Source organism: Formica exsecta, unplaced genomic scaffold (genome assembly GCF_003651465.1).
Source record: "Formica exsecta isolate Colony F162 unplaced genomic scaffold, ASM365146v1 scaffold109, whole genome shotgun sequence".
NCBI classification, from domain to species: Eukaryota; Metazoa; Arthropoda; class Insecta; order Hymenoptera; family Formicidae; genus Formica; species Formica exsecta.
The window spans coordinates 180024-190703 of NW_021848428.1; the positions used below are offsets into that span (position 1 = coordinate 180024).

The 10680-nt window shown below is 36.0% G+C and overlaps 1 protein-coding gene and 1 long non-coding RNA gene across 2 annotated transcripts in view; one reads left to right on the top strand and one right to left on the bottom strand.

Moving 5' to 3' along the window:
* LOC115235221 overlaps window positions 1–6357 on the bottom strand; it is a 17053-nt gene extending 10696 nt beyond the window's left edge. Inside the window, exons 1-2 of the long non-coding RNA XR_003883996.1 lie at window positions 6279–6357; window positions 5302–5403 (exon numbers count right to left, since the gene is read on the bottom strand). This is a non-coding gene — a long non-coding RNA (uncharacterized LOC115235221). The remainder of the gene's footprint in view (window positions 1–5301; window positions 5404–6278) is intronic.
* A 123-nt stretch (window positions 6358–6480) lies between these two features.
* The window catches only part of LOC115235210 (brain tumor protein), a 75114-nt gene continuing 70914 nt past the window's right edge, over window positions 6481–10680 (top strand). Inside the window, exons 1-2 of the mRNA XM_029806839.1 lie at window positions 6481–6769; window positions 7276–7361. The gene's annotated coding sequence lies outside the window, so the exon portion shown is untranslated. The remainder of the gene's footprint in view (window positions 6770–7275; window positions 7362–10680) is intronic.

Consider the following 10680-nt stretch of genomic DNA (forward strand, 5'->3'; position numbering starts at 1 on the left):
GGGAAAGAGAGACGGCGGGGAAGGAAGAGGAAGAAAAAGGGAAAAGGACGGCTCGTTGGCTCTCCTGCGTCTCTGCGTGACTTCCACGAAGAGGGACCTCCGCGCGGTCTCTTGCAGTCTTCGTCTTCATAAGATCCTCCGCTCCGCTCCGCTCGGTACGACCCTGACGAGGGAGCGAGAAAGAGAAAGAGAAAGAGAGAGAGAGAGAGAGGTCTGGGACGGGCATTACGATCTAACTTCGTATTATTATACGCCTTATACGGCAATGCGCCATATATCACGGACGCGAGTCGCTCAATCTTGCCGGGAGTCCGGACTCGGGTCCCAGCCAGGATTCGTCGGCGTCGTCGTTCGCTTCCAGTACACATGTCCTTGGCTGAATTCAATTGAAGACGTGAATCTGAGGACGTTCGTATCTCGGAAGAGATAGTACTTTTGTGTCACCCAGTATTAACCGCTTGCTTTACTGATCCGAATTAACTCCGAAAATTATTGAATTCAATTAAATTGGAATTATAAACGACACACCAAATATGTATATATATAATATACCGCTCTATTTACGCATTTTTTATATGTAAAAAAATATAAGTAAAAATGCAAGGTTTTTTTTTATATACGCGATTACTAGCGCAATATAATTTTTGAAATTTGTTCATAAATTGAATATATATTTTTATGGATTTTTTTTAATTGTTAAGATAAACTATTAATTAGAAATACATAAATGGTTCATTGAGCAAGAAATCGTTAATATTTTCACTATCTTTACTATTTTGCAAAAAAAAGTAAAAAGATATATAATTGTACATACTATAGAATCTCTTCTCTTTAAAAACAATTACTAAAACTCAATTTTGAATATTTCATATATTCACTGTAATATTCATTGTATAGATTAATATTTATTAACGTTCATTATTCAAGCTGCTCCAAAACTACCAGCGTAACTCTTTAATTTAATTTATATTATCGTTATATAGGATAAAATTGCAATGAAAGATAATTTACAGCAATATTCATAGAGTGTGCAACTGCAAAGTTATTATTTTAGTAAAAATACAACCGCTTTGTTATAAATTTTCATGGGAACGACGATTAATATTTTCATCCCGATATTCAAACCAGTTCATGAATGCTTTTTGCTTATTCATACATTTTCATTGTTTGTTTTTTCCGTATATTATTTCAACGCTTTCGCGTTTTTCCATCGACGAAAACGTAACTCGCATATACGAGACGAAGAATGCATCGCGATCTTAACGTTCAATCGCGTAGCTGCATAGAAGGCCGTCTTTGCCGAGGTCAAAACCAGTTTGGTCATCTTCCGAAAGAAAAGCAGCAGCGTCAGGGTAAGGCTTTTCCATAACCAGTTTTACTTGGCCTAGATATCCATGCCAATATAAATATGTCGTTCTCGATCTAGACGCGCCAGCCTTTTAAGGAGAGTTTTACGACATACAAATTACCTTATTAAACGAATGAATTTTCCACTTAGACATCGACGTAAATATAACTAAAGCTCGAACTCAGACGGATTGCGATAGTCAAACTTTTTAAAACATTCAAAAGTTTCAAATTTTAACAGTTTATAATTTATAACACAACACGAATAGTAGTCGAACTATTTAATTGCAATATTCAAAGATTCGATTATTGATAATCCAATATCAAGAAAAAATTTAAAGCTAAAATATATATAAGATTTATTACAAAAAATAAATTTATTAATAAATATATGTTTTTTCTTCTCATGTCATCCAACTTTGTTATTTTGTCCAAATTTAGATTCAAAATACATTTTCAGAATCAAAATATGCACAAGCAATTTCAAATTTGAATTTGAAGTTTCACGTTCAAGTTTCGAGCTTTGATCGCCGAAAAATTTCGAGCACTGCAATATATTGTCTAATTTTACTTTGCCATTTTACCTAAGCAGACAAATGAATTTTTATTCTTTAGATTCCAAAAATTCGTATCCAAACACGAAATTTGAACTATCGCAATTGTTTAATCATTGAAAAACTCCGCACTTTAATATATATCAAAATGAATAATAATTACAGTATGCTGTATAGATATCGAGAAAGTTACATCTCTTTCATTTTTCATCATTTACGTCAAACGGATATATTACTTCTATAGGATACATTACATTAACGCGTTTGATTTTGTCATTTATCTACCTTCACTTTCACCCTCGCAATTTGTCAACCTGCCACTAGAAAACAAATGTCCCGTTAATTTTCACGGATCAAAGGAAAACAGCGCGGACAACTCATTAATATCCCGCCCGTCCATTGTGTATAAATGTTCCGGATGAAAAATTGCGACGACTTCATTGCGATTCCCTCCTCATCTCGCGCCTTTCATCAGTGTCTCAAAGGGTTGAAAACGGGCGAGGTGTCGCGGCGTGACCTCGTTGGCGCAACCACCGGTTGCTTTACTCGGAAGTCACTTGCGAGATAGAGGAGAGATAATTCTCTCTCGCGTGCCATAGATGAAGAATTCTCACAGCGCCTAACCGGAATATCCGGGCGATTCGTTACGCGATAATAATATTCGCCGGCACGCTCGCGATCGCTTTCACGATCGGATCGGCCGATCAAAGCTACGTTTCGGTCGTTTCGCCCGCGAGAGATTTCCGACACTTAGAATTTTACGTACGAAACAACATCCGGTGTCTTACGTAGCGCGCGCCGTTTCCGGCTTGAGGGGGATCGTTAAACCGGAACGCGAGTCGCGTACGGAAGGAAATTGTCGACAGGATGCAACCTGATGCACGGCGTGCTAAAATATCCACGCGCAGGGAAAGGGCCAGAGGGGGAGACTTCGATCGGATACCGGTTTTACGGGAAACTATTAGCTGTGCAAATCGCACGACGACACGCGCACCGTCATTAATTACGCGCGTATGTTCAACGCCGTTATTCATTAGCGTAACAGCACCATAATCGTTCGCAGAAGCAAATCCTTTTCTCCCTTCGATCCAAGTTCAATAATAATGTCATAATTGTCAATCACACACATTCCTATTTCAAATTTATCTTCTTCCTACGTTTTATTTTTATATGTTATACGCTATTAAATACTAAATTATTTAATTGGATTATCTCGCCGCAATTATACTCATATTTCTTTAATTAAACCACTTTGAATACGATATCAGACTATATTCATATCTATATATCAATGATCATGATATATATTTTCTAGTATAATTGACAAAAATTAATTCTGAATAGGAAGTATTTGAAGCAAGATTAGATTGACCGACATAATCCTCGAATCTATCTCTGAAGATCAGTTTGCTCGCGTTATTTTTACGACGACGGTTCGTGAATTAAATTTTAATCTTCTCGGAAACCGATAGAGCACTAGCGTTACTCTCGCGTAATCGATCAGTGTTAAAACGAATAACGTTAGAGAAATTAAGTCCGCTGTAATTAAATGAAATATAAACTCATTGAAGTAGGACGAGAAATCGTTCCGTTGCAGGATAAACTTTTACAATCTGTATGTCGAACATTATATAATTCTTAGTACAAAGTTGATTATATATTTCGTTTCTTTTTTCTCTCATAATTCCTATATCTCGCTATAAAAAAATTCTACATATTTAAATGTAACATGGAACAGTTTTTTAGCTTTTATAAATAAAAGCAAAATTTCGCATTTAAGTAACTCTGAAAAACAGTTTCCGTATATATTTCCGTTTCCAGCGTTGACCTCATTACTTCATCGCGCCTTTACTTTACCTTTCACCGCGAGAATGCCAATTCGGATTACGATACGCGGTCATATTTATGACATCACGAGGCCAAGGCGGGAATAAACGAAAGTTGCAGGATTACTCTCACTCTCGTCACCAAACGGGAACTCGTTTCTTATGTATAACAATAATATCGGGAGAGCGCGGATGAAAATGCATTTTAAGCTTTCTTTTATTTCGTTATTGCGACTCGCGTTCTCCTTCCGTAAATGCGCAATATCTGCATATATTTCATGAAGGTGATTATTTTTATCGGGTATCGTTATTTTATTGCAGCACAAATGTGATCACGCACTCTCGTATTTTCCACTATCTTGCAACCTTGCACCAATTGCAACTTGTTACCAAGTAAAAAGCTGCTCTTTTTTTTGTAAGATTGCACGATATCCTTTCTTAGTAACATCCGGATATCGCTATGTGATCTATTATATATATTGTCATTGTTTAGGCATAAGCCTGGCAATACATAGTACAAGAATAATTCTACAAATATGTTTAATTATTTAATTACTCAATTTTTCCATTGAAATTTTTCCCCTATTGTTTATAATTTTTATATTAATATAATTTTATTTATTTTTATTTTTGTAAATCTAATGTGTAAATTCTTAATACAAAAATATAACTTAATTTTTAGTGAAATATTTAATTAGAAAGTATATTTTTATGTGAGATAATTAAATAATAAAATAATTGATATATTTTCACAATTATCCCACACGATTACATATCCTTGTTTAGGTTATGCTTGAATGAATTTTGTCTCGTTATCTATATTACAGTTGGTTAGAGGAAAGGGGAATTGCTAAGCAGAGTTAATTAAGCGAGGGGTTGTTAGTAGTATTGACTCTTTGTGTTTGTCGGGATTAAATGCGAAATGAAAGGAGAGAAAGAGAGGGACGTAAAGCGCTTTAGATAAGTTTTGCAAAAAAAAAGTATACATGTGAGAGTGCACTGTAAAAAATTAACGTAAAGCTGAGCCCTTTTATTCAAAACAGGTCAGATGAAGTTAAATTCCCAACGCGACCATCAAGCTTTTACAATAAAACCTTCGCACAAAATGCATTCGTGTGTATACATAAAAGTATTCTTAAAATATATTCTAGTTTTTCTGAAAGTTTGTCAGAGAAAAATATATTTTCAATCAACATCTTGAAAACCTTATACGTAACTTTAAAGTATCGACTCATTGAAATTTCCACTTTATCTTTTATTTATTTATCAAATTAGGTTTTTGTAATACGAGATAAAGATTTTATTATTTACTCTAAATTATATAATTTATGTATATAAAAATATATAATGTAAAAGACAGAATACATATCAGTGTATTAATATTTGACGATTGTTTGACGATTGATTAATATTTGACGATACGAATTTTTATCGATCTATGATCGCGTAAAAGATTGTCGACGAAACCTCCGGAATTCCAGATCCACGCGCACAAGCACGTACGCGAACAGAAAAGAGAGAGCAAAATATTTTTCCGCATGCAATCGATTATAATCCGTTGCCAATTCACTTACTTGATGTGAATGTAGATGCACAATATTCAAACCGTGGAAAAAGTCCAGAAACTCGATCGAGCGTTCTATCAGCGACGTAGCAACACAACTTCGTTGAAATTCCTGAAAAGAAATGTTATCACAATGAATTAAATTGTCAACTGAAATAGCATATTGACTCGAAAGCATTTCCGGACTTTTCGTTCGCGAAATTCTTTATTTTTTCTAACGAGATAACATAAATGAAAGAATGTTTTTTTTTTTTTTTTTCATAAATTAGTAATCTATAAAAAACCAAAATATCCTAAGCGAGATTATAGTCAAGCAAAATTCTATCCTAAATTTGCATTAATGTAGCTTTTTCAATCTTATTAAAATTAACCTACACGAATAATATTCTAAATATATCAAATAATTAACTTTGTTTTGTACTTACAATTATTTGGACACGTGCAAATGAAAATAAAGATTGACGAAAGATCTATAGGTAGAAGGATCTTGAAGAGATCCCTATAAGATGCTGTCGTTCGCGAGATATTGAAAACGGTTCCGATTTTATGGGACAACGGATGTGAAATGGTGGGAATCTATTGTAGCGCTAGCCTCGAAGCAGCGGTTTGAATGAGAAACGCGCGCGAAACCCGCGGACAAAACGACGTGAAGTATGCTCGAACAAGATGTGCAATGTCGAGCCGTGAACTCGGAGATCGAGAGCCGCAAGCTCTGAATTTCGCGGAGATTATAAAGCTCACACGTTCGAAAGCATTATTTTTCGTTACTCTCGGATCGAGGAATATTATTCTGCAAGAGAAACGGCGCTTTCCGCTGCGAAATTCACTCTTTATGGACGCAACCTTTTAACGTCCTCCGTAAGAATGTCGTAAGATTCTGTCGAGATTTATCGTTCTTTCTTTGCTTGGCGTACAACACATGATATCCGAGACATCGAAATTAAAGGTAGATTTATTGAAATACAGAATTTTCACATTTTTGCTTACCTAAATCACAAGACATAAATCGCCCTTCCCCTTGAATAAATCGACTATATTGAGACACAGCCACCTACGCAATACCGTGACGCCGCCGCCGCCGCCGCCGCCGCCGCGCCGTCGCCACCGTTCGTGCCGGCGAGCCGAGCGCTGCCGAAGCCAGCCGAATATGGCCGAAGTTAGCGGGAAGACGCGCGCGAGCGGCGTCGGGTGTGTACGGAGCGCGCGCCGGTAGGAGAGAGAGAACGATCGTTGTTCGAAAAGTCAAATTTCTCGCGTACGTGAATTATCGTGTCCGGGAAACGCGTGTGCTCGTATTTGCACGGACTCGCATGCGTGAACGATCGACGACGTCGCGAGTCTCATCGTCGCAAACACTTGGAATCCCCGGAATTGTTGACCGCCCGGCACGTGCCGGCTGTCTCGAACGAACCGGCGAAAACCTAACCTTCAAAGGTTAACTGCGAACGGCGAGAGTGACGCCTTTTGACGAGCACGAGGTGAGCTATCGAGACCAGTTTCCGGTTCGAAAAGATATAACCTCTCGAGAGAGGGAGATCTCGTTGTAAGCCCGGCATGTGACGACGTATCGGACGTGCAGTCTTTTTTTTTTTTTTTTTTTTTTTTGTTTGTTTTTTTTTTCGTATATAGATTTTTGTGAAGCGGGTTCCACTTTTTTACATCGTACGTTTTTCTCGACGATGACGTTCAATGTCGCGTCTGTATACGTTATTTACATGTTGCGCGCGCGATTTTTCGGGATCACGGAACCTTCTTTTTTTACATACGCTGTTTATCGTCGAGATGTTGTCGAATATACAGACGAGTAAAAATATTTAGATCTCGCAGCGCTTTTTTCATCTGACTCTCGTTAGATTCGTAGGATTTATGTGAATCATTCTCAGATCTTTGAAATTTTATATCCCTTAACGTTGCAACGTTTTTGAAAGAATTATTTACATATGTACTTGATATTTCACAAGACTTATATTCTTTTTATTTATAGGTGCGTAGTGTCGCAGTTCCTATCCCGTCAAATAGCTCAGGATCCGGTAACAACGGTATTAAAGATCGCCAGCGCGGGCCCCGCTGGTGAGTAAATCTATACAAATCTATACAAGAGCAAAACTTTCCATCAGCCGTGAATTCCAAGGATGAACCGGCGCAATATAATGGCGCGTCCGCGCCGTCTCTCGGTTTCCAGGCTTTTTTTTCGCCTCTTTTTTCTGTCTTCGTCTCAGGAACGACGACGATTCCGAAACGACGATAAACGCCCGACTCGTTCGGGGAAACCGGACAAAAAATCTTAATTTCTTCAGCATGTGCGCCGGAGGTGACGGATCGCGAGCGATAAACGTCCCTCCCTCCCATCAACGGCGTCTTCGTCGTCGCTTGGCGTGCGTGTGTGTAATACACTCTTGCAGAGTGCGTACATACAAGCGGTGTGTATATGGAAAAAAAAACTGCCTCGGTTACGCTCGGATTCCGTCTCCGGCGCGCGCTTTTACGATCTTAGCGGGAGGTTCGGCGTAAAATCGGCTGCTACTGTTCGCGGGGAGATTACGGGCCGAGATGTATGCGAGAGAAGGACGAAAAGAGCCCTGGGAACTATAACTGAAGTAGATACCGAGGAAAAGGTTTCCTGTCGCCTAACGATAAAGCTTCTTATATATACAGTGTCCAGTAATTTGTGATACATTCGGCAAAAGGATAATTCCTTGTGAAGAAAAAAAAAAAAAAACACATGAAATCTTTTTCACCGGTTTGGCATTGATTTTTCAATATTTATTTATACTGATTATATAACGCGCTTTTGCACCCATTTTTTTTTTCACAAACAATTACACTTGAAGAATTACTGTTACAAACTCTTAGTCTCAGAAAAGTTTCAATGTATTCGCGATTGCTGTATCTTGCTATTTTGAAAGGTCAGTGAACTGACAACGATATCGGTGTCGCAGTGTGATAGGTGTGTATTGTCATGTAAACAGATTCTAAAGTTAGATGTGTAAGAACTATTTTGATAGTCGATAGACACACAAGTATCGACACATGATCAAATAAACGGACATTACGTTCAACTTGAAACTTTTTCTCGAGAAAAAACTATACCACTCAAAGAATTTTATTCTATATATCTTTCACTTTTTTCTTCACGAGAGAAATTGCCCTCTCACCACAGTTTACTCATTCTATTTTTATCTTTATTTGTAATTTGTATATGTGACAAACGGTCAATTGCTTACACAAGTTTTATCTATTTTAAGATAATTCATATAGATAAGTCTCTCCTCTCTTTCAAAGTTTATCTTAAAGAAGTTAAAAGAACGGAAACAGTCACAAATATTATCATTTAAATGTTTCTCGAATACAAAAAAAAAAAAAAGAGTTCGCGAACGACATGAATGATAAATGATTGCGGATTTACGCCCATCAGATTTTCGTCGGTCGTTCATATTATTATGTAAAAGCGGTGTAGTTTCGCGGTGCGATTCGATGTAACGGGTTGCGTGAGAAATCGGCCCTGAGGCGCGAGACGCAACAAAGCGTCCACGTAACCTTGGTACGTTTCCGCGGCGAGAAAAATCGTCAAAGCAGCACGGCCGCTTTCGCTCTCACCGTCGCGCGATACGTCTTGATTTCCCTTTTACTTCTTTTTCTCTCGTGGAATTCTCTTCGTCGCTCCAACCTTGAGGGAAGATTACTCGAATCAAGCGCGGTCGTTTGCTTTCCTTTTTTTTTCTTTGCACGATGCGCGAATATTTAACAATCACAACGCTAATGAATCGTTAGGTGAGCGAAATAAAACCATAGAAGCCGCAATGTTTCACTTTTATCAATAAATATTAATTTCGCTTTCTCTATGTTTACTTATATTTAATTATTATTTGAACATATGTCTTTATTATGTATATTGTATATAAAAAATATTGATTATCATATTTATATTGGATATAGTAAAGATTTTTTAGTATCTTTATACCGATATCCTGATTTTAAAAATTTTATTTAATTTTATATAGTTACATAAAAGATATCTGTATTTCCTGAATACATTGATTATAAACCGTGATATATAATATTATTTAAAAAAAAAAGTATTAAGTTTTTTTAATGTCCATTTATTTATAAATTACATGGATTGTGATCTTGATTACATCGCTAAGTTGATCGTATGTACAAGGTATTTATCTCTAGTTTTTAATGATATCAAGAAGTTGCATTTAATCGCCATGAGAATTTAATGAGTCAATTTTGCAGTCGTATAAGATATGTGTCGATGATATACGCCTCAAAAATTTTCTTCGGGTAATCGTAAATTTATTAACGCGATTCGATCGTTGGCATTTCTGAATAAATACGAACTCGTCACGAACTTCTTTAGTGACAGTTTAATTTGAAATCTCTATTTATCTTCGCGTTATAACTTCTAGAATTAAACGTATAAATGAATCTGAAATCAAATTTTCGTTAACCGATTTGCCATTCAATTTATTGAAATCAATTTCCGCGTTAACCAAAACCAGTTTGCCGTACAAATTATTGAAATCAATTTGTTTTATTCATTAAAGCTTTCATGCACATCATCAATACATATCTTGTTAACATTTCAAAAATTTGCTAATTATATCACATTTGAATAATAAATTTTTAAAAAACGGATCGAATATAAATATTTTACGAAAGATCAAATTTAATTTGCATAATTTTCATGATTTCTCTTGGTATATTAAGTACAGTAGATCAGTATCTGCAGATTTTCATATATATCGCAATAGTTTATATTATTTGTACAAGTCGTATTTAACTATGGCACAAATAAATTCGATGAATTTATATATTTAAATTATTTTTGAAAATACTCTAAATGTTAAATTAACTCGAAAAAACAAGATAATCGATAATATATTTTTGGATCGCACTGTCATCTTTCTTTTCGTGCCGTTGCAAATTGAAAAGCTTTCTGTCGAATTGCCGGGATGATTAAAATTTGTCGCATTTAAATTTGAGAAAAGTTTATCGAACGAAGATGGAAGCGCAATATAAAACGCGTGCCGAGAACATTCCCATGTTTTTATCAAAGTTCGAATCAAAAGCTCGACAAAGGTTATAAACTCGTGACCGGAATGGAATTAGACTCTGCGAAAATCGAGCATAAATTAATAACTCTTGAAAATGGCATTTTATTCCTTCGTTTATATCGCTGATTTATTCGACGAAATTTATTTTAAACTACGGCACATGTTCACATGATAAATCCTTCAAGAAATATATGCAGATCATACTTTCATAAATATCTAATGTCTAATAGATGCTAACTTTTAGTTTTCTCGATATTGATGTACTTGATATAAATGTCAATTAATACAAAAATTTTATATAAAAAATTTATACTTGAGATATATATATA